The following is a 25,642-nucleotide window of genomic DNA, read 5'->3' as shown; positions in this document are numbered from 1 at the left end:
TCCTTATAAGAAGAGGAAGTGAAATGAGAGCTCTCTCTGTCAGCATGAACACAAAGAAGAGATCATGTGAGCACACGGAGAGATGGCAGCTGTGTGCAAGCCAGCAAGAGGGCCCTTACCAAGAACAGAATCTGTTGGCACCTTCGTCTTGGACTTCCCAGCCTCCAGAACTGTGAGAAATAAATGTCTGTGGTTTAAGTCACCTAGTCTGCGGTATTTTGTTATAACAGCCTGGGCTGACTAAGACACTAGAATTTACAAAACTTCTCATTGATCCACCACTTCATTCAGCGTTTACTGGCATTGTCAGATTGATGCAAATCTGATAAATATAAAAAGGTACCCCATTTTGGTATTAATTTACATTTCCCTGATAACTGGGGAGGTGTAATGCGTTTTAATGTTTTGGTCCCTTCGATTACCACCTGCGAATTAACTGTTTACAGATTTATCACATTTTTAAAAGAATAGTTGTCTTTTTATTATTGGTTATGTTCATATGTCATAGGTTTGTTCATAATATATTAACATATGAATTTATATTTTAAATATAACATATCTATTTATATAAACATATGTATAACACATATACGTTTGTGTAACATATGTTGTTTATATAAAACAAATGTTACTTACATAACATATTTGTAACATGTTATAAATATATTTATAGTTATATGCTATATATTACACATATATTAGCATATATTTATATTATTATATATAGCATTTATTTATATGCTATGTGTTATCTATTATACATACATTAAGATATATGTTAATATTCAACATAACATTTATTTAAATTATAACATAAATTTATAACATATACATATTTTAACATATAAAACATGTATATATGTTGCATATTATAACATGTTATAAATATAGCATAACATTAACATATATTATATGTATTAATATTATCTTTCAGTTCGTGGCTTGTCTTTTAATTTCGCTTATGGTGGTTTTCTGTCCTATACAAGTATTTACTTTAAAAAACCTGTTGAAACATAAGCTATGTGCAGGAAATTGCACACAGCATAGGTGTACAGCATTAAGAACACACCTAAGTAGCCAGCACCCCAGAGGCCCCATCATGCCCCCCCTCAACAAACCTTCCCACAAAGTTGACCACTATCTATCTACACTGTCAACACTACTTACTTGTGTCTGTTTTCTGAACTTCAAATAAATAGAATAGTGCAAAATACATTATATTCCTCAATATCATGCTACTTAAAGGTTTCTGTGTTTTTTGTAAGGCCATAGTTTGTTCCTTCTCCTAATTCCATATTTTATTATTAGGATATACCATAGATTATTTTTTCTACTATTAATAGACTTTTTCTTCTCAGTTCTTGGCTAATATGAATAGTTTTCCTATGAACATTCCTATACATATTGGAGAACTTATGCAAACAGAACATTTTGGTTTGACATATAGCTACAAGTGGAATTGCTGGTCCTAGAGTCTGCACAGTGCTACACAGTATTCCTAGCACTACACATTATTTCAAAATTTTACACCAACCTCTACTTCTACCAGCAACGCATAAACGGTCCTATTGCTCCACAATGCTGTCTTTTGATATTGACAATAATTTTCATTGTAGTCATTCTTTATGTGGAGTATAGGCTCTTGGTAGTTGTAATACATATTTTTCTGGTGATGAATGAAGCTGAATATATTTAAAAATTATGTTTATTAGAATTTGAATTTCCTCATCTTTTGTAAGGGCTGTTCAAGTCTTTGGTTTATCTGAGGGAAGGGTTGTCTGTATTTACCTTTTCTTTGTATATTCTGGACCCAAATATTTAACATATACATGTTATATATGTATATGTATATTACATATGGCGTTATGTGTAAAACATACATAGGTATGTATATATGTTATACATGTATGTATATGTATGAATACGTATATTCACCCAGAAATATATATGCACATGTGTAAGTATATATACATAATATATGATATATATTCTTTATATGTAGGAGTGAGGTGTATCACCTCACTCAGTGATCTGTCATTCAATCCCTAATGGCATTTTTTTTCTTCACTGTATGACTTTTCTATGCTTTCTATATTTTATATTTACATATTCTGTATTTTCTATATATCTTGAATCATAAAATTACCTTTTAAAAATTGAGGCATTGCATAGTCACAGAAAGGCACACTTCAGTGCATAACTCAAAATTTCACACCTTGAACATGTCCAAGTAACCTGGCCCCAGATGAAGAAACAGGATATCGCAAGTCCCAAGTCTTCCTTGCATTTCCTTCCAGTCACAGTTTTCCAGGTGGGGGTGGGAGGGTCACTAACCTGACTTCTAAATCCATGGAGTGGGTTTTCATATTTTTACATTTAATATGAATAATGTGATACTTTTTTCGGGGGAGGGTCTGGTTTAGTTTGTTTAATAATAGGTTTTGTTGCATCTTAGTCCTTTCAGGCTACTATAACAAAATGCCATAAACTCAATGGCTTATAAGAAACAGAAATTTACTGTTCACAGTTCTGGAGGCTGAGGAGTCCAATATCAGGGCACTAGCATATTCAGTGGCTGGTGAGGCTTCATTTCTGGTTCATAGATGACACCTTCTAGCTGTGTCCACATAAGGTGGAAGGGAGAACGTAGATCTCTGGGGCTTCTTTTATAAGGGCACTAATCCTATTTATGAGGGTAGAAGCTTCCTGTCTTAGTCACCTTTTTAAGTCCTCACTTCCTAATATTATCACCTCTGAGGTTAGGTTTACAACATATGACTTTTGCAGAGATGCAAATGTTTAGACCATAGCAGTTGCTTTTAGCAACTATTTTATTGTTAAATAGAATTCTCTTCTCTCAATATACCATAATGTATTAATCCTACTCTAGATGGATATTTTGATAGTTTTTATGTTGTAGCTATTACAAATAACACAGCTATGAATGAACAATCTTGCAGATTTTTTGAGAGCATATGTATGCATTTCTTAGGTGTAGAATTGCTGGTTTGTAGGATATGCATGTGTTCAGCATTAGTGGATACTTCCAAATAATTTCTCCAGTCTTTCTTTTTTAAAGCCAATCTACACCCCCCTCAGCTGTCTTTAGACATTTAGAGAAGCCAGCCAAGTCCAGAAACTAAAAAGCCCACCTACAGACTTTAAGGTGAAACAAATGGTTATGGCTTTGAACCACTGAGATTAAGGGTAGTTTGTTATACAATATTATTGTCTCAATATACACCTGATAGACTTGCATTTTTGGAATAAACTCTCATTTGGTTATATTATCCTTTTATATACCACTGAATTCTAATTGTTAATATTTAGACTAACGTTTTAAAATTTTTGCATCTACGTTCATTAGCCTGTTGTCCTTTAAATTGCCTTTTTTGTAATGTCCTTGTCAAATTTTAATACCAAGTTATGCTGACCTGATAACTTGAGATGAGACTATTCCCCCTCCCCAATCCTAAACATTTCCTCCCCTAATCTCTGGAAGAGTGTGTGAGAAATTGGTGGTGTTTCTTCCTTAAATGTCAGGGAGAAATCACTGGGAAAGCCTTCTAGTCTGTGAGATTATTTAATAGAAAGAATTTAAATTATAGATCAATTTAATTAACATACATGAAATTATTAATATTTATTTCTTCTCATTTCAGTTTTGGGGATTTCTAGAAAGGTGTCAATTTCACTGAAATTCTCAAGTTTACCTATATAAAGTTGTTAATATCCTCTTATTATCTAGTAATATCTGCAACATCTATCTGTGGTGATGACCTCATTTTAATGTCTGATATTAAGGGGTTTTCCCCTTCTCTGTTTTTGATCAGCTTTTTTAGCTGAGTCCATTAACTTTATTAGCCTGTTTTGTTCTAAGAACCATTTTATTGTTTAATTTTTATATTAATAAATTTGTCTTCTATTTTATCAATTTGCTCACATTAAGATTTCTGGTTTTTTCCCTCACTTTCTTAGGATGTTTTTTTTTTTTCAACATTTTTAGATTGGATACTTTCATATTTTCTAATATATTCACTTTAAGCCTATAAATTTTATCATTAATAGCTTTAGCTTTACTTCACATTGTCTAATAGCAGTACTTTCATCATTATTTAGCTCAAATTCTTGATATCATTTTTTGTTATTTCTCTTTTGATGTGGATTATTTGGAAGTATATTGACTATTTTTTTAAAGAGTAGACATTTTCTGGTGATCTGTTTGTTTTCAATTTGTTGGTACATTCTCCTGTGGTCAGAAAACAGGCTCTGAATGATGTGTCTATCCTTGTTCTGTGTCCCGAGCAAAGAACAGGTTCAGGGTATAAAATTATCATGCCATCTTCAAATTGTGAGTTGAAGAGTCTTGTGGTTCTTTGAGTTACCCAAGAGTCAGAAAGAGAAAAATCAGGCTGAATTATATTCTCCCCCTGCCCTATTTCATTTTCTTTAGAGCACATTTACCTTATCTGTTTTACTTACTAGGTTTTGGTGTAAGAGTTTTTAAAAAAGAATTTCGCACCCCGACTCTACTAAAAATACAAAAATTAACCGGGCATGGTGGCATGCGCCTGTAGTCCCAGCTACTTGGGAGGCTAAGGCAGGAGAATCACTGGAACCAGGGAGGCAGAGGTTGTGGTGAGCTCAGATTACACCACTGCACTCCAGCTGGGTGACAGAGCAAGGCTCCGTCTCAAATAAAAAAGAAAAAAAAAAAAAACAAAACAGAATTTCACTGCTGAAAGTGTTTATAAACCATTGTATTATTAGAATACCCTGCAGTAGTCTCATTATAAAGTTTCATTATTCTTTATATCCCGGCTGGGTTCAGAATGATCTAATCAGGTTAACATGGTATGCTGACCTCCATACAGTTGATTCATTAAACTGATCCAGTTACATTATTATTATGTTAATGTACATGTATGATCTATGTGTGAATGACCAGATGGACCTCTGGTAAGTTTTATAAAAACCAGTATAGATAGTAATCAAGTAATCTAGTAAAAAATATTCAACCCATCCTAAAAATCAAAGATATGCATGTTAAAGCAGCAGTGTCATATAATTTTCTTTCTTTATCAGAAGGCAAAGATTAAGTATTTTTATATACTTCTAGTGAGAATCTGTATTTAAAATTAGTTAGCTTTTTTTTTTTTTTTGTCTAAAGAAGGAGCTGGACCAGAGTCAGGTGTCACAAACTCAAATGCCTACAGGAGCCAGAAAAGGGAAATCAGATTGACATTTCTCTTTCCCAGGCAAGCACTCAATTTTGAAAGCTTTCTATAGAGTTCTAGGAGTGTATCTAAAAATAATGAATAGAGCCAGTATGTATTTCAAGTATAAGATAACAATTAGATATACTCAGACATGAAGCATTTCAGCACCAAACACCCTTCTTATTCCAAATATACACATGCACTTGGTGATAAGTTCTGCTTTAAAACCATAAAGCAAAAAAAAAAAAAAAAAAAAAAAATTAAATGAGAACTGAAGGAGTCATAGTAAAAAAAGTATTAGTGGTGTGTGCTGAATCTTTTTAAATCTAAAACTAATATAAGCCAATTATGCAAATAATATTTATGGAACAGATTACTCATGTGACAAAATATAATAAAGATAATGATAAACATAATAAAATTAGTTCAAAAATTTAAAAATGCAGTTAGAAGAGGTAGGAGAAGTCGTGAGATTTTTCTTTGATAGAGTCAATTGATAGGGTCAAAATAGAAATTTGCTAAAAAAAAATCAAAGACGTAATGATTTCAACTGCTAAAGAGCCTTTCATCAGTCTTAGAGGGATATTTTTGGAAAACAAGAAATAAGGTCATTATGCTTTTCCCCCTTCTATGAAAATCAAGTTAAAATAAATGCTTTCATGCAAAATCACTGCATGATCTTTTTAAAATAAGTTTTTGAATCCGTTTACTATTCTATGCATATAAAGATGATATTTGATATGATAGTCCCCTAATAATAATGGATATTTCTTGGTGGAAGATTTAAGGTGACAAAGGTGTCTTCTTCTTTCTACTGTTCTCCATGTCTAAAATTATTTAAAAGGATCAGGCAATAATGTGACAAGAACTTTAACTCACCATTTTTTCTTCTGCAAATAAAAATAAAACACATATCAAACAAACACATAAACAAAATTGTATGCTTCATTCCATATACTAATTGTGACCCAAATGATCATTGAGATGTCTGTAATTCTAAACCTTATCAGGCTGGTTCTAACTAATGAGTGATAAGAAAACTCATGAGACAGCTGTCCTTGCCCCTCAGAGGACATCCCATCTCCTATCTACTCTGGCCTTGGGATTGGAGCTAGCCTCCCTTCTGCCTCTACCCAGTAGCTGCCTTTTTCTTCTGCCGTCTCTGTGTAAAGGTTCTTCCATGGTCTTATGTAAATTGGAATTTAAATCCTACAAACTACACTGTGAGACCAATGGATTGGAAGAGATCTTTCCTCCCTGCCTACTTCTCCCTTGAAGGGAACCGTATTTATTGCTTTAATTAGAGCACCAAGGTGTAGGAGTAAATGCAAGTCTTCAGCACTTCTCCTGACAGCTTCAAATTGGGGAGGCAACTTGGAAAACTTCTATTGCAACAACGCCAGCTGGATAATTAGTACTATGTGGCTAACAGTTTAAAAAAGCTGGGAGGGGAGATGAGAATTAGTGTAAGCATCTTTAACACACTTTAACATTCTAAAATGGGTTTCCAAAACGTTGCTGCTGAAATGTTTGCAAGATTTTTGTTAAATGTGACTTCATGTATTAATGTTCCTTTTGTGTGGAGGGAGGAGGAGGTGTTGACATTCATCTAACCTGCAGCAAGTGTCATTGGATTGCTGAGCTGGCTTTCTGTCTGTGTTGAAAGGAAAGAATAATTCCCTCCAATTATTCCTCCAGGGAGAATTAAATTTGCCAACTGATTAAGGCAAGAAAAGACAAAGTTTCTCAAGGAATTTTGGGAATTCAGCAGGGTCTGAATAAGTCATAAGTTATTAAGATAATAACCTGTAGTGTGTCCAGGGTGATTTCCAAAATTGCTGATGACTGCTGAGGTACAGCTCAGGCCAATCAGAATAGACGCATGGCATTATGCTGTACAGGTGCACGATACTTCAATATAATCTCTGGTTGAATCTCCTTTTTGCATACAATGTACCTCTGCTTGTTTAGAAAGAAGGATAGAAGCTTTTTGTGGTCTCTCTAGAAGATGAAACTGTTTATAGTCAGATTTAACTACTTTTTATAAATTTTGAACACGATCATCTTTGGCTCACTTATTCATTCAACAACCACAACATTGAAGCCACTATGTGCTGAATAGCAAAGCTTCAAAGACAGACAGCAAAGACTACAATGCCTGCCTTTATAGGTTTATGTTTTAAAGCAGGGATCAGCAAACATTTTTTGTAAAGACCCAGATAACAAATATTTTCAGCTTTGCAGATATATGGTACCTGTCACAACTATTCAACTCTTCTGCTGTAACATAAAAGTGGCCATCGGCAATACATGAATAAATGAATGTTGGAGTGTTCCAATAACACTTTCTGGATACTAGATATTGAATTTCATATAATTTTTACATGTCATGAAATACCATTCCTCTTTTGAATTTTTCTTACCGTTTGAAAATGTTAAAAACTATTCTTAGCCGATAGGCAATACTAAAACTTGTGGGTGACTAGATTTGATCCATGGCCTGCAGGGTCCCTGATCTAGAGAGTTGACAGTGGAGAGGCTCAAGTCACTAGGGTCAATTGGCTGATGTTGAAAGTGAAGTGATAGAACACCATCTGGCATAGACGACTGCACGCCCATTGATGTGTGAATTGAAGAACCTTTGGTACTGGAAGAAACCTCAGAGAGGCCTTGAATGACTTTAAAGGGTATTTGCTTCACTTTCAGGTCATTTTCAACCAACTGACCCAATCACCTTCAACGGCAGGACTTGGAAACTTCCCAAGGCAGCCCACTTTATTGTTGGAAAGAGACATTTTCATTAAATGTGTACTTTTATTTCCTACAAACGTATGGATAAATAAGGACTCTGAATCCCAGTAAGACTTAGGACCCTTATTTTGCGATCTTTGGCAGGCCTCAGAGAATGAATGTAAACGACTTTTCCACAAGACATATATTACAGATGGTTATCCCATCACTTGTAAGTCTTTGGCTATATTATTTGCCAATTTTTGGTCACATAATTTGTTTTTTCTTATTGGAAGGCTGAAAAGGCATGGTTCTAGGTTTCCTATTCTTTCCAATTCCCTCAAGTATTCAATACTAGCTCATTTGTTTACAGAATGGAGAAAATGAAAAAGAAGCTTAAGGAAAAGAAAATTAGACTGCTTTTAAAGTGGTGATTCAAAACATAGTTGCATAAAAATAACAATATGAGCCAACGTGCCCAATTAAAATTAATCTGCTTATATGATAAGGTTTTTGGACCATGAGGCATAGCACTTTTGCCTTGAGAAAAAGTGCTAATCCCAAATGAGCCTTGTCTTCTTTGCAAAATGAATATTACCAAAGCTAGCAAGTCTCCTAACCTTTCCTGTAATTTCTTATCTTTATTAAAATACAGGGCAATTTGTTAAAGTCATTTTAATAACACAGGTTGTATTTAAATGGGCCAAAGTAGTGGGGCAAAAATGCATGCTGAGTTGTGTGTGTGGAGGGGGTGGTGTATGCATGTCTCTCTGTGTGTAATTGCGTTTATAACGCTATATTTTAACTGCTGGACATTGGGTTGTATAATAAATACTGCAGACTTTGAAGTTAAACTGACTGTATCAAATAGCTCCATCACATAACATTTGGATAACTTTGGGCAAGCTAATTCTCAACTTATCTTTAAGTCTTAGTTTATTCATTTGTAAAATGAGAGTAATAATATACATTTTATAGCATCAAATGAAAAACGTTAGCAAACTGTTTAAGAGAAAGTTCTGGTATTTAAATATCATTCTCTTCTTCTTCCTTTCAGCCTCTACCAAATTGCTTCTAAGGCTAATAAATGACAAAGTGAGAGTAAGAGGGAAAAGAAAATGAGACGCTGGAAACCTAGTAGGAAAAAACTTCAAGCTGGAGCTACAAATACATTATCCAAGAGATTCACTCTCTGGTTTCTTTATCCTTTCCCTAGAGTAATTAAAATATGATTGTAATATGATTAAATGTTTAGCTTAAAAAGAAAATCTCTTTCTCATCTGGAAGTTATTATAAGGAAGCAGGCTGGTGTGGTTCTCATTTAAAAATGTAAATGTTGGTTTGAGTGTGTGAGATTGTCTCAAAGTCTAACAAGAAATAATTTGGCTCTTCTAACTGGAAGGTTGAAAAGACGTGGTTGCAGGTTTCCTATTCTTTTTGATTCCTATTGTATTCCTGGAGGTTGGGTTAACTTTGGGCACCAAGATATTTGGATGCTGGCTAATAATTTTCCAGCAGTTTGCTCTGTACTTTTTGATTATGCACTGTATGAGAATCAATTTCATTAGTCCTCACAACAAAGTGACAGACACTATTATACTCCCACTTTACAAATGAAGAAACTGAATCAGTTGGGACTCAAATTAAGTTAGTGACAGAACCAGAATCCCAATCCTGGCTGGTTATGGTTTGCATTGCCCTTCCTGAGTTCCCCAGGGCATTTCTCCCCTCTTCCCTTTCCCTCATCCTTTCTTCCCATTTCAGTGGGAGAAAAAGTGGGCAGTGCTATAAACCTGATGAACAGGGGTCCTAAATCTATACACCTATAAGGCTCAGTAGATGACATGAATGAATGCAGGCCTTATAAGGAGATATAGACTGAATGTCATGTAAAGGGAACAGTCACCACTCAGCTCTAATTAATTTCTGAATAAAGGGAATTCAATTTGTTCAACATTTAGCAAACACTTAACCCACACCAGATAGTCTCCTTGGCATTGAGACTGCTGTGGTTAAGGAAATAAAACCCCTGTGTTATAGGCTTTATAGTGTCCCTCCCAATAAAAACTAAAAAACATGTCCACTCAGAACTTCAGAATGTGACTCTATCTGGAAATAGGATCTTTAAAGACGCAATGAAAGCAAGATTGTAGAAGAGATTACACTAGATCAAGGTGGGCCCTAAATCCAATGAAAGTGCCTATAAGAAACAGAGAAGAACATACAGACACTCCGGAAGAAGAGCACCTTGTGAAGATGGAGGAAGACGTTGGAGTGATGTCTCTGCAGGCCAAGGAACGTGAAGCATTACCGGTTACCACTAGAAACTAGGAGAGAGGTGTGGAGCAGATTCTCTGATTTCACCAGTTTTTCAGCTAATGTACTCATGCTGTTTCAGGATCCCACACTGTTTTTGTCATATCCCCTTAGTCTCCTCCACTATGTGACAATTCCCCAGTCTTTTCTTATCCGTTGCACCCTTGACACTTTTGGAGAGTCCTGGTCAGTTATTTTTTAGAATGTTGCACGATTTGGGGTTGGTCTGATGTTTTTTCATGATTAGATTCAGGTTATGCATTCCTGGGAAAGGTACCTAGCCCTTCTCATTGCATTGTATCAGAGGGACATGATGTTTACATGTATTACTGATAATGTTAACCCTGATCACTTGGTTAAGTGCTATCTGTCAAGATTCTTCACTATAAATTTGCTATTACATATTTGTGGGAGTGAGACACTTTGAGACTATGCGAATACTCTATTTCTGCTTAAACTTTTGCCTACTAATTTTGGCATTCATTAATGGATCTAGGCAATACATTTTGAAACAGAAGACTTATGCATCAAGACTTTCTATATCAGATTTTTAAATGTACTATAAAGCTTCTGTGATTAAAGAGGTATAAAGAATAGACAAAGATTAATGAATAAGAAGAGAGAGACTGTTAAAAGATCCAGTGTATATGCAAATATAGACACAACAAACAGTAAGGAAACGATGAATTATTCAATAAATTGTGTGAGAATACTTGGCTATGTGGAATAAAATAAAGTTAGAGCTCTATTTTAAGTATGCACAACATAAGTTCTAAATATATAAATATGCAATTAAATCTATATGCTGGAAGAAACTATAGGAGAAAAATTATTTAATATTGGAAAGGGGAAATATTTGCTAAGCGTTACTCAGAAAAAAAAGCCTTTCAACATTGCTTGAAATATCAAAAACCAGAAACATATGTCAACCTATGGAAGCATGGTTAAATTAATTATAGCATATCCATACAGAGGGTTAACTACATAGCCATTAAAAAGGATGTGAATGTTCTGTAGGTTCTGAAATCATGTCTTAATTAAAGTAAAAGTAATGTCAAAAAGGGAAAGGATACACCAAAAACCCATAAAAAATGTCCAATTTCTTTAGTGATCATGGAAACTAAAAATGAACAATGAGAATGCAATATACTATAAGTTCAAATCCCTTTGCTAACATATTCTGCCCCTGTTATTTTTATCTCATGGAAATAATAAAAATACAACGAAATCTATGCACAGAAATTGTTACTAAAATGTAATCAAAAATGAAATGTTCAAAATTTGGGGAATTTTAAGTATAAAGAAATGTATTGATCCAACGTAAAATAAAACAAATAAGCTGCATATGTGTAGTATGATCGCAACTTAGCAAAAATGTATAGAAAAAAGGAAAATTAATTTCTCTGTATTTTAAAAATTTTACTTCCTTCAGATCAGAAATTCTACACCTCTGTTTTAGACATAAAAAAATCTATACTTTCCCATCCTAAATGTAGACAAAGCTTCATGCACCAAGATTTTTGCTGCAGCAATATTTGTGAAAGCCAAAACACTGGAAAATAACTAAATGACCAGAAGTTCAGGAATTGTTAAGCTAGAATTTGATATATGCATATGATTGACCATTTCGTGGCTATTTAAAAAAATGTTAAAATATTAATATGAATGCAAAGATACAGTACCATATAAAGTTAAAAAGCAGAAGAAAAGATATCTGGTCTTAACTGTAAAAATATATGCATAGAAAAAATTCAGGAAGAAATTGCAATAAAATACAGTAATTGTTTTTCTTTGTGTTGGGGTTACCTTGATATTTTTCTGTACCCTTTTATTTATTTTGCAATTTTTTTCTTATGAATATGTGTTGATTTTAGTATCAGAAAATAACATTTGTTTTAAAAAGCAGAAAAAGCACTGAGAGATGGATGTTTTCTAGATGTGCATTCTATTCAATATTATCAGTAGCCTCTCAACAACAAGACAGTAAAAACTGGCCTTTAAACCTAAAACAACCCATAGATCTGGGAGAATCTGAAGGGCAGACCTTTAACTGTTGATTTTATTCTAGCCCAGGGAGGATGCGTGCAGTAAAAAATGCTAGGGATAGAAGGATAACTGGAGCCTTGAGGTCTGCACTGTGCTACTTTGTAAGAAAAATGTGTGATAATGATATTTTTTGAGACAGTAAGACACAGATGTCTAGGTGTGAGTAAAACACCTAAGAGAAATCTATGTTAAGAGGCCAAAGGATGAATAAATAGCCTACAATTCAATAAAGGTGAGCATAAAGGTTTTGTTTATGTTTTTTCATTTTCACCTGATTAAAAGAGAATTTTACAAGATGACTACAGAAGGGGATAATGACTTACTTTTCAAAAAGGGATGATTTTAGAGTTAACAGCAAGTTTTCTTGATACATAAAAATGTCCAATTTTTAATCATTGAAACTGTCAATAAGAACGAAATGGAAAAAGAAACAATTAGGGTGTGAACAAATCATTGCCAAATCGCAGATTCTCAGAAATGAAGGCAAATGATACTAGAAGTCAACAGGATTAGAGTATAAACACTTGGTTTACAGTCATGTCTTTGGGAATTCAGCTTTAGGGACTCTCCAAATTTGATTTATTCTGAGTTGCTAGTCAAAAAAGACTAGTGAGTTGAAGCTACAAGAAGTCAGCATTTCAGTTCAATGTAAAGATTTTTTTTCTATTCATTAAGAATACTTTCAATGGATTTGGACTACCTTCTGTGCTAATGACTCAGGTCACTACGGGGCCCCATCAGAGGTCATGCCATTGCAGTTGGGCTGATGAAGCTCCCATACCATGTAGTATCTGGTCATCCCACCCCTTCATGTGCTCCTCTTTCCTTATTTCCAGTTTAGTTAATATCACCATATTCTACCCAATTGCCTCAGTTGGGTAATCTCAAGGCCATTGTAGCCTTATTCCACCTCCTCATACTGCTATAGTTCAAACCTTTGTGTCACCCCAAAATTCATAGGTTGGAATCTCTTCCAAGGTGATGGTATTAGAAAGTGGTCCCTTTGGGAGGTGACTAAGTTATGTGGATGGAACCCTCATAAATGGGACTACTGCCCTTAGAAAAGAGACTACAGAGGGCTAGCTAGCACCTTCCACCATGTGAGAAGCAGCAGGAATACTCCCTCTGGAACCAGAAAGTGGGCCTTAGACAGACACCAAACCATCCAGTGCCTTGATCTTGAACTTCCCAGCCTCCAGAGGTTTTAGAAAAAAAGGTCTGTGGTTTATAAGCTACCTAGTTCAGGATGTTTTGTTACAGCAGCCTGAATGGACTAAGACACATACCAAATTGGGTATAAATGAAAGCCTTAGAGAAGTGCATGTAATGTACCAAGTGTCTACTAATCATTTTACTCCTCCAGGGCCATATTGTTCAAGCTTTTGTCATCATCCATGTGAACTTTTACAATAAACCCGTAATTGGCCTCCCATTCTTTCATTCTTGCTCAATCAATCCAACCAATTTTACTGATCGATTAAGAGCTCAGTTTCTTAGCTCAAAGCTTCACAACTTACAGGCCCTCAATAAATATTTGGTGGGTCAGTGAATAGATGAATATGTATAGTAAGTAATAAAATACCATTCCAAACATGCCTTCCCTGCTTAAAAGGCCCTCCAACCTTATTACATACAGGTTAAAGCTCAAATCTTTTAATTTGATCTGACTCCTGCAAAATTTCCCAAGCTCATTTCTTGACACATATTTTGATGCACAGTGGGTCTCTAGTATTGAACTAGAATAGTGATTCTAAAACTTTATCATGCATCAGAATAAGTTGGCAGGCTTGCGAAAACACAGATTGATAGGTTCTACTTTCAGAATTTATGACTCAGTAGGTCTGGGGTTGGGCCAGAGAAGTTGCATTCCTCTTCATTTCCCACATGTTGATGATGCTGCTGGTCTAGGGACCATACTTTGAGAATCTCTAAGCTAGATTATCTAAAAAATTCTTTCAGCTATGATAGTCAGTGATATTTGGTATTAAAAACACCTCAAACACCTATATTTGTAACTCAGACTAATTTTATCCAACATGATACTATTTGAAGTGATGATTTTGTTTTTAAGCCAGGTCAGAAAAGCTAGGTAAATGTTATAGAAGGCAATATGGTGTCTTCTTCTCTCTTTTTTTTTTTTTTTTTTTAACTTTCTGAGCTCTAGGGCATAAAGACACATTATGCCCTAGAGCTCAGAAAGTAAAGAAAAGAAAACCTATCACTGGCCCTGTAGAGTTACTAAGTTCTAGTGGTTAAGAATGTAAGCTTCATCATTGTAAAGACTTATGTTGAGTTCCAGCCCTGCCCTCACTACCTGTGAAATCTTAGGCAGCTTATTTAACCTTATTAAGCCACAACCTCTCCATCCTTCAAATGCAGATCGTACTAAGATCTATGCCACAGGGGATGTATGTATATAATGTGCTTAGCTAGATGCCTGGAACATAGTCGTGTGCAAGAAGTAATGCCATTATAAGTTTAACAGGTAAGAATCTTGGTCCACAGAGTCAGTTGACAAGAACTGTAATTTATTTTTATGTGACTCAATTTAATTTCTCTTAATAGTACATATTCTACCATTTGACAAAAGAGAAATTCAAGTCAGTTCAGTCTCCACCCAACTTCCTTTCCTTCAAGTTGCATTTGCTCTCTAGGGACTTGTGTGGTACATTGGAATGGTGTTTGGCGATACCTCATTAGTTCTATGTCATTAACAGGTCTACACTGGTATCCACTGAGAAAGACATAATTGTGACTATCCTTTGGTCATGGGTCAAGCAGGTCACTGCTACATTATTCTAAACCATAAGATAACTTTAAGTTAGACTTTGTCTCATCTGCTTGTTTGCCACCGTGAGGACACAGGGGAAATTCTCCTGCTGTCCTAGACTTCTCTAAACCAAGGGAATGCGTTGGATTTGTTTAAGAGCCTTCCTCTGTGGTTTCCTGAGAAACAGAGGAAATTGTTCCACTGCCTCCAGCTTCTTACTGGTATATGTGGGGACTCTGGTGATCTGCCTCAATTCAATGTGCACATAGGTATCATGCCTGATATAGCTTGGCTGTGTCCCTACCCAAATCTCATCTTGAATTGTAGCTCCCATAATCCCCATGTGTTGTGGGAGGGACTGGTGGGAGGTAATTGAATCATGGGGGCAGGTTTTTTTCTGTGCTGTTCTTTCATGACAGTGAATAAATTTCACGTGATCTGATGGCTTTATGAAAACAGTTTCCCTGCACATGCTGTCTTGCCTGCTGCCATGTAAGATACACCTTTGCTACTCCTTTGTCTTCTGACATGATTGTGAGGCCTTCCCAGCCACGTGAAACTGTGAGTCCATTAAACCTCTTTTTCTTTATAAATCCACCTAGTCTTGCTTATGTCTTGGCTTATAATTCATATAAATGGATAAGCCAAGGAAGAAGATAAAATCAAATCATAAACGATGTTCAACTAACCCAAGAGAAGTCATAAAAATAAGGAAGCAGAAAGAAAAAAATGAAGTAAATATTAAGTTGGTGCAAAAATAATTATGCTTTCTGTAGTTATTAATAAAAGTAATATGGCAGGCATTGTATCCTGGGCGATCATAGATGTGGTCTTCTTTTGCTCCTCTTACAGCTGTAGCCTGGACTCCATACTATTCCTGTTTTTCTTGTACATATAGAAGTTTTTCTTTCTAAATCCTTCCCCAATATGAAGTAGGTTTTCATTAATGCTCTAAAGGCAATGATATAATGATGTAAAAGTAATTAAAGTCAGAAAAGAGCTGACAAGATAGAAGATATTAACTCAATATATTAATATCACATTTAATATCAATATATTGAATTTTAAAATTAAGCTTCAGAGATGTCACAATGGACAAGAAACATGACCCTATACTGTCTACGAGAAACTTAGTTTAAACATAAGATTAAAAAAAAAGTGCTAAAAATGATATAGCATGCAGACATTAATGAAAAAGTGGGAATAATTATATTATTGATAATATAAAACAAAGTAGCATTCAAAGCAAGAAATATTATTAGGAATAAAGAAAAACACTAGGTAATGATAGATAGGTCAATTCTCTAAGAAAATATAAGGGTCTTCAATATGTACATACCCAGCAATAGAGTGTCAAAATTCATAAAGCAGATACTCACAGAATTGAAAGGATAGGGAAATCCATGTTAGGCTGCACTTATTGCAGGCTGATGGCTCTATTATTTTTTTAAAAAAATGTCCTGGGGCATAAACTGTTCCGTGACTTGATCCAATTAAGTTTGGGGAAGGGTAAGTTTCAGTGCCCATCTTTGAATGTTCTCTGACCCAGGAGGGTTCTCAACTGTCTTTTACTCTGGTTCTCTCTAGTAAACCGGCTGGCACATGGTTTAGCTTGTCACTCTTAATTCAGAGAAGCTGTTGTTTTGAAGCTTAGCTTTACACTTCCCACATTTTGTTTCAAACAGTCAGTTTCTTTGAGAAGAGATCTGGAGCTCTCTGCTCTTATGGACTGCCTGTTGCCCTGGACAGACATCTCTGATAAACTACGTTAGGTATTCGGAAGGGCAATAGCCTCTGGTCTGCTTGTCTTACTTCTTTCAGTGTAAAACTTCTGCACTCTGAGTGAGCTGGAATGAAGGTGATCAGGACCCCAGCATTATTGGCATTCCATGTTTCGGGGAGAACTTTTATCCTATCCATGAAGGCTGGGTGGAAAAAGGAAGGGAAACCCAGACCTTTAGGGCATATTCACCAAGAATTTAATCTCCGCATTTTGGAGTTGGGAGAAGGATAAGTAAAATTTGTGGCCTGGCCTTCTCAATGAGATACTTGTGTCAGGCAGTTCTTGCATTGCTATATAAAATATGCTTTGTAAATGGGTAATTTACAAAGAAAAGAGATTTAATTGTCTCACAATTCTTCAGGCCATACAGGAAACACGGCACTGGCATCTTCTCAGCTTCTGGGGAGGCCTCAGGGAGATTTTACTCATGGCAAAAGGTGAAGTGGTAGCAGATATTTCCCATGGCAAAACAGAAGAAAGAGAAAGAGAGAGAGGGTAGGGGTAGGGAGGATCCACACACTTTTAAATGAGCAGATCTTATATGGACTCAGAGCAAGAACTCACTTATCACCAAAAGGATGGGCCAAGTCATTTATGAGAAATCCATCCCCATGATCCAAACACCTGCCACTAGGCTCCACCTCTAACATTGGGGATTACATTTCAACATGAGATTTGGGTAGGGACAAATATCCAAACTACATCATTCTATCCCTGGCTCCTTCAAATCTCATGTCCTTTTCATATTGGAAAATACAATCATGCCTTCCCAACAGTCCCCCAAAGTTTTAACTCATTCCAGCTTTAATTCAAAAGTCCAAAGTCTTGTTTGAGACAAGGCAAGTCCCTTCTACTTATGAGCCTTTAAAATCAAAAACAAATTATTTACTTCCAAAATAAAATGAAAGTATAGGAATTGGGTAAACATTTCCATTTCAAAGGAAACAAATAGCCAAAACAGAGGGGCTAAAGGTACCATGCAAGTTCAAAACCCGGCAGGGCAGTTATTAAATTGTAAATCTTCAAAACAATCTCCTTTGACTTCTTGTCCGACACCAAGGGCACACTTCTGTGAGGGATGTACTCCAAAGGCCTTGGAGGATTCTGCCACTGTGGCTTTGAAGGGTTCAGACCCCACAGCTGCTCTCACAGGTTGTTGACTGCTTCTGGATTTTCCAGATGCAGAGTGCAAACTGACAGTGGATCTTTCATTCTGGAGTCTGGAGGACAAAGGCCCCCTTCCCACAGCTTCACTTGGTAGTGCCCCAGTGGAGACTCTGTGTGGGACATCCAACCCCACACTTTCCCTTCACACTACCCTAGTGGAGGTTCTCTGTGGGGGCTCTTCCCTTGCAACACGATTCTGCCTGGGCACCCAGGCTTTATTATACCTCCTCTAAAATCGAGGCAGAGGCCACCAAGCCTTTACTTTTGCACTCCGTGCACCAGGAGGCTTAACATCACATGGAAGCTGCCAAGGCTTTTGGGTTGCATTCTCTTAAAGTGACAGCTTGAGCTATACTGAGGCCCCTTTGAGCCCTGGCTGGAGTTGGAGAGGAGAGGATGTGGAAAGCATTGTCCTGAGGCTGCGCAAGGCAGTGAGGACCTGGGCCTGGCCCACAAAACCCTTCTTCCCTCCTAGGCATATGAGCCCATGGTGGAAGGGGCTGCCATGAAGGTCTCTGAAATACCTTTGAGGCCTTTTCCCTATTGTCTTGTCTATTAGCACTTGGCTCTCTTTTAGTTATGCAAATATTTCTAGCAAGTGGTTGTTCCATGGCCCACTTGAATTCTTTTTTTTTTTTTTTTTGACAGAGTTTCCCTCTTGTTGCCCAGCTGGAGTGCAATGGCATGATCTTGGCTCACTGCAACCTCCACCTCCAGGGTTCGAGAGATTCTCAGCCTCCCCAGTAGCTGGGATTACGGGTGCCCGCCACCGTGCCCAGCTCATTTTTGTATTTTTAGTAGAGATGGGGTTTCACCATGTTGGCCAGGCTGGTCTCAAACTGCTGACCTCAGGTTATCCACCTGCCTCAACCTCCCAAAGTGCTGGGATTACAGGCGTGAGCCACCGTGCCTGGCCAAATTCTTCTCCAGAAAAAAACCTTTTTTTCTCCGCCACATGGCCATGTTGTAAATTTTCAAACTTTAATGCTCTCTTATGTACTTTTATTAAAAGTAATGGCAAAAACCACAATTAGTTTTGCACCAACCTAATATAAAGAAAAGAGGTTTGATTGGCTCAAGATTCTGCAGGTTGTACAGGAAACATGGCACTGGCATCTGCTCGGCTTCTGGGGAGGACATTGGCTCCAATGCAATGCCTCACTTGTCTTACTGAGTTTTAGCAGATTTTCTTGCGTAAATGCTTATTTATTTCTACAAGACTTTAGAATAATTTTCAGACACTTTAAATGGTTGGTGATAGACAGGTAGATAAATAGATAGATAATATATATCTATATACTACATATTTCTCCCTGTCTCTGTCTCTCTCTCCAAATATGTATCAATCAATTATGCATATTTCTCTGGGGAGTGGTTTTTCAGGCTCTTGATTCGGAGCTAAGGGGAGAGAGACTCCTCATACTGTCATCCTGGTGAAATTTTTAATGGCTTTTGATACAAATTAAGTTTTATGTTTGAGCATATGCCAGGGTGGAAATAGAGAACCATCTACCCTATATAGAGTTCAGTAGAGGCAGGAAGTCAGAGCCAGACCTAACTGTAAAAGTATTAGTCCCCTGGGAGTTTGTGAAAATCTTGGGAGAGCATTAGAATCTGCAGGATATGAAATAGGGATGTAGAAGAAGAATCAACTTCACCCATTCCCTCTTAGGTTTCAATACAGAAGAGTCTTTGGCTTAATGGGTAGATTAAAGCTTTGAGATATAGGCCATCACCTTGGAGGCAGATTCCACAAAGAATATGCCAGAAAGACAGTTGAACCGAACCTTTGTACAACTGTCTGGTTGCACAACTTCTCCCCTTAGACCAAAAAAGGAAAGCCCCTATGAACTGAGGAACTGGTATTTATCTCTGGTTTGGCAAGGAGCAAATTGTTACACAGCCCAGGAAGAATTTCCCATTAAATTTGGTTTCTGCATTTTAAAACCCTTCAGAAAAGCTTAAGTATAAGCTTATTTCTTACATTTAAAAAGCAGGCTTTTCAAACTGAAAAGACAAGCCCAAACTGGTCCCTTTTATCAGACAGGTCTATATCTGGGGGTGGTTTCAGCTTCAGCAAGACTGATTTTAGGGGTAAAATGGACACTTTCAGGAAGCTAATAGAAACTCTTGGGGAAAGAGGGCAAAGATCTAATTGCTTTGTTCACAGTTCTGTAATTTTGTTGGAGCTCTGTGGTTGTTCACACCCTTGTGCCACATTAATAATTATCGGGCTATATTATTAAACCAATTTCAGCTCTTGTGAGACCAAAGTGTTCCTTGGCAGCATTGGCCAGTATGAAAAACAATATCAAAACGTTAACACTGGAAGAGCTTGGAGACCTTCTAGAATCAATGTTTTCAACCCACATTCTGTAGAGCCCAAAGGTTCTGAAGAGAGACTTAGGTGTGAGAAGAACTGGGGGAAGCTGAGGAAACACGTCCAATAAAACCTCTCACCCCTTCAACCAGAGCAGTTCCACCTATTTGTTTTATGTTTTGCTGGGGTTCCATATGAGATTTTGTTTAATATAAACTAGTGTTTTTCTGCCTTAGAAAAAAGCCCACGATGGCAACTGCTGATCCAGTTCAGATGCTGGCAAACATTCTTTGTAAAGATCCAGAAAGGAAATATTTTAGACTTCAGGACCACCTATTCCTGTCACATATTCTTTTTCCTTAAATCATTTTTTAAAAGGTAAAAACCATTCTCAGTTTGCAGGTCACATGCAAATAGGGCAGAGGAGTGACCTAGTTTGACTATGCCATTATTTTAGGCGATGAAACTAGAGTCTGGAGAGGGACAGTATTTTCTTTAATCACAAAATAAGCAAATAGCCGAGACAGGCTTTGAACCTGTGTACAAGGAGTACTCTGCAGAAACATAATTCCTGTTTCCTAACAAGGCCCTCTGCTTCATCAGCCACACTCTCAACCTGTTTTGTGATCTAACCATTGTTTATTGCAACAACAGCAAAACCTTTTCAGCTTCTCTGCTACAAAATTGACAGCCACTGCATACTAAGCATTTTTTCAACCAGGGAAACGTATGCATATTTTGATATTTTCTCAAGGCAGCATCGCTTTATCCATCATACCTTCTCAATCTGGAACCAATTTATGGGATGTTTCTCTGAGCATTGTGATACCCTGGGAAGAGAGCTCAACCACAAAGTGCCAGACTTCTGACCTACAGAGCTGTGAGCTATAAAAGTGGGTACTGTTTTTAGCCACTAAATTTATGGTAATTTGTTATGCAACAATAGAAAATAAATACAACACTCCTTGCCTCGTTGCAGACTAAGGAATTCAATTTCCCCTTGATAGTCGGGGTCAATCACCTCAGTCACTAACTTTATCTTTTGCCCGATTTAGTAGCATGAGGATCCCAAGGTGGCCAGGTGGCCATCTCAGCTTCTATTTTAATAAAACTATTTTTATATACTCTGGTGGAAACAGACATCTCCTAGGCACTAAGATCTTTGAGCCAGCAGAGGTCAAAGTGTTACCGAGCAAAAGGGCTTACTACACAATGGGTTAGAAGCCAAAACTATGACACTAGGTTTTTGAGAAAAGAAAAGCTTTTTATCGTAGGTTGACCAATGAGACAGGAGTCCAGCTAAAATCTGTCTCCCTGTGCTGGCTTTTACGTAATAATTTTATTAGGAAAGATTTAGGTGGTGGATTCTAGGATTAGTAGAGAACTGGTGACAGAAAAGGGGAGGTCTAGAAAGTCCTCAGTCATATGCAGTTGTTTCTTCACGCGATTTCGTGGATTACACTTGCAAATTCAGGGAAAATTAGTATGAAACGTGGTGGAAGTTCAGACTGTGATGTCAGTAAGCTTGTTCTGTGCAGACTCCAGTTGGTATATTGGTTCCAACCGATTTCAGCCAGTTTTGTTATCTTACAAGCTGAGGGAATTTCAGAGTTTCAACAAATCGTTTTGTTTTTTATCTGTCATCCTGTAAACTCAAGAATTTCTCTTAGTCACTGGTTTCTTTAACTCTTTGGCGCATGGTTCAAAAGTTATAAAATTTTACTATTGAATTTTTAGGGGTAATAGTGAGAGGAGCCACTCCCATTTCCATTGTTTGATTTCCAGACATACGTTTTCTGACTATGGGTAAAAAATACCATATACTGAATGATGAATTACAGCATATAACATATCTTGGAGGGCATTACTTCAGCTCTGCAAAGTGTTGGCACCCAATAGATGCCATACCATTCCTGATGGACATAGGAAGTCATTTCACATATATATTATATATACACATTCCCACTAGTGACATGTGGAATTCTGGGTAGGGTAGGCATTTGTTTACTCTGGGAGATATTGCCAAAACGTTTTTCAGAGTAGTTCACTTAATGAACAGAGTTCTAGTTCCCCTACATGTCTGTCAACATTTCATATTTGTTAGTCTTTTAAATTTTAGCCATTCTGTAGGTATACGGTAATATGTCTCATTGTAGTTTAATGTGTACTTTCCTAGTGACTAATGCATTGAATACCTTTCATTTACTTTTTGGCCAATTAGATTTTCTCTTTTGAGAAGTACCTCTTCAAACTTTTTGCTATTTTTTTTTTATTGTACTTTAAGTTCTAGGGTACGTGTGCAAAACATGCAGGTTTGTTACATGTGTATACAAGTGCCATGTTGGTATGCTGCACCCATTAACTCATCATTTACGTTAGGTAGTTCTCTTAATGCTGTCCATCCCCCCACCCCCTTCCCCCAACCCCACAACAGGCCCTGGTGTGTGATGTTCCCCACCCTGTGTCCAAGTGTTCTCATTGTTCAATTCCCACCTATGAGTGAGAATATGCAGTGTTTTGTTTTCTGTTCTTGCGATAGTTTGCTCAGAATGGTTTCCAGCTTCATCCATATCCCTACAAAAGACATGAACTCATCATTTTTTATGGCTGCATAGTATTCCAAGGTGTATATGTGCCACATTTTCTTAATCTAGTCTGTCTTTGATGGATATTTGGGTTAGTTCGAAGTCTTTGCTATTGTTAATAGTGCTGCAATAAACATACATATGCATGTGTCTTTATAGTGGCATGATTTATAATCCTCTGGGTATATACCCAGTAATGGGACCGCTGGGTCAAATGGTATTTCTAGTTCTAGATCCTTGAGGAATTGCCACACTGTCTTCCACAATGGTTGAACTAGTTTACAGTCCCACCAACAGTGTAAAAGTGTTCCTATTTCTCCACATCCTCTCCAGCACCTGTTGTTTCCTGACTTTTTGATGATCGCCTTTCTAACTGGTGTGAGATGGTATCTCATTGTGGTTTTGATTTGCATTTCTCTGATGACCAGTAATGATGAGCATTTTTTCATGTGTCTGTTGGCTGCATAAATGTCTTCTTTTGAGAAGCATCTGTTCATATCCTTTACCCACTTTTTGATGGGGTTGTTTGATTTTTTTCTTGTAAATTTGTTTAAGTTCTTTGTAGATTCTGGATATTAGCCCTTTGTCAGATGGGTAGATTGCAAAAATTTTCTCCAATTCTGTATGTTGCCTGTTCACTCTGATGTTAGTTTCTTTTGCTGTGCAGAAGGTCTTTAGTTTAATTAGATCTCATTTGTCTATTTTGGCTTTTGTTGCCATTGCTTTTCGTGTTTTAGTCATGTAGTTCTCGCCCATGCCTATGTCCTGAATGGTATTCCCTAGATTTTCTTCTAGGGTTTTTATGGTTTTAATTTTTAAGTTTAAGTCTTTAATCCATCTTGAGTTAAGGAAGGGATGCAATTTCAGCTTTTTACATATAGCTAGCCAGTTGTCCCAGCACCATTTATTAGAGAATCCCTTCTCCATTTCTTGTTTTTGTTAAGTTTGTAACAGATCAGATGGTTGTATAAGTGTGGTGTTATTTCTGAGCCCTCTGTTCTGTTCCATTGGTCTATATATCTGTTTTGGTACCAGTACCATGCTGTTTTGGTTACTGTAGCCTTGTAGTATAGTTTCAAGTCAGATAGCATGATGCCTCCAGCTTTGTTCCTTTTGCTTAGGATTGTCTTGGCTATGTGGGCTCTTTTTTGGTTCCATATGAACTTTAAAGTAGTTTTTTCCAATTCTGTGAAGAAAGTCATTGGTAACCTGATGGGGATGGCATTGAATCTATAAATTATCTTGGGCAGTATGGCCATTTTCAAGATATTGATTATTCCTATCAATGAGCATGGACTATTCTTCCATTTGTTTGTGTCCTCTTTTATTTCGTTGAGCAGTGGTTTGTAGTTCTCCTTGAAGAGGTCCTTCACATCCTTTGTAAGTTGGATTCCTAGGTATTTTATTCTCTTTGAAGCAACTGTGAATTGGAGTTCCCTTCATGATTTGGCTCTCTGTTTGTCTGTTATTGGTGTAGAGGAATGCTTGTGATTTTTGCACATTGATTTTTTTATCCTGAGACTTTGCTGAAGTTGCTTATCAGCTTAAGGAAATTTTGGGCTGAGATGATGGGGTTTTCTAAATATACAATCATGCCATCTGCAAACAGTGACAATTTGACTTCCTCTTTTCCTAATTGAATACCCTTTATTTCTTTCTCATGCCTGATTGCCCTGGCCAGAACTTCCAACATTATGTTGAATAGGAGTGGTGAGAGAGGGCATCCCTGTCTTGTGCCAGTTTTCAAAGGGAATGCTTCCAGTTTTTGCCCATTCAGTATGATACTGGCTGTGGGTTCGTCATAAATAGCTCTTATTATGTTGAGATAAGTCCCATCAATACCTAGTTTATTGAGAATTATTAGCATGAAGGGCTGTTGAATTTTGTCAAAGGCCTTTTCTGCATCTATTGTGATAATCATGTTGTTTTTGTCATTGATTCTATTTATGTGATGGATTATAGTTATTGATTGTGTGTTGAATAAGCCTTGCATCCCAGGAATGAAGCCAACTTGATCATGGTGGATAAGCTTTTTGATGTGCTGCTGGATTCAGTTTGTCAGTATTTTATTGAGGATTTTCACATCGATATTCATCAGAGATATTGGTCTAAAATTCTCTTTTTTTTGTTATGTCTCTGCCAGGCTTTGGTATCAGGATGATGCTGGCCTCATAAAATGAGTTAGGGAGGATTCCTTCTTTTTCTATTGATTGGAATAGTTTCAGAAGGAATGGTATCAGCTCCTCCTTTTACCTCTGGTAGAATTCGGCTGTGAATCTGTCTGGTCCTGGACTTTTTTTGGTTGGTAGGCTATTAATTATTGCCTCAATTTCAGAGCCTGTTATTGGTCTATTCAGGGATTCACCTTCTTCCTGGTTTAGTCTTAGGAGGGTGTATGTGTCCAGGAATTTATCCATTTATTCTAGATTTTCTAGTTCATTTGCGTAGAGGTGTTTATAGTATTCTCTGATGGTAGTTTGTATTTCTGTGGGATCGGTGGTGATATCTGCTTTATCACTTTTTATTGCATCTATTTGATTCTTCTCTCTTTTCTTCTTTATTAGTCTTACTAGTGGTCTATGTATTCTGTTGATCTTTTCAAAAAAAACAGCTCCTGGAGTCGTTGATTTTTTGAAGGGTTTTTTGTGTCTCTATCTCCTTCAATTCTGCTCTGATCTTAGTTATTTCTTGTCTTCCGCTAGCTTT

The 25,642-nt window shown here is 36.8% G+C and overlaps 1 protein-coding gene across 1 annotated transcript in view; it reads left to right on the top strand.

Moving 5' to 3' along the window:
• Positions 1 to 11,951, top strand: part of PCTP (phosphatidylcholine transfer protein) — a 111,311-nt gene extending 99,360 nt beyond the window's left edge. The window contains exon 7 of the transcript XR_001896367.3: positions 9,007 to 11,951. The gene's annotated coding sequence lies outside the window, so the exon portion shown is untranslated. The remainder of the gene's footprint in view (positions 1 to 9,006) is intronic.
• The last annotated feature ends 13,691 nt before the right edge of the window (positions 11,952 to 25,642 follow it).

Source organism: Papio anubis, chromosome 17, assembly GCF_008728515.1.
Source record: "Papio anubis isolate 15944 chromosome 17, Panubis1.0, whole genome shotgun sequence".
Classification (NCBI taxonomy): Eukaryota; Metazoa; Chordata; class Mammalia; order Primates; family Cercopithecidae; genus Papio; species Papio anubis.
Note: the sequence above shows the minus strand (reverse complement) of the source record. Positions and strands in the feature narration are given on the sequence as shown.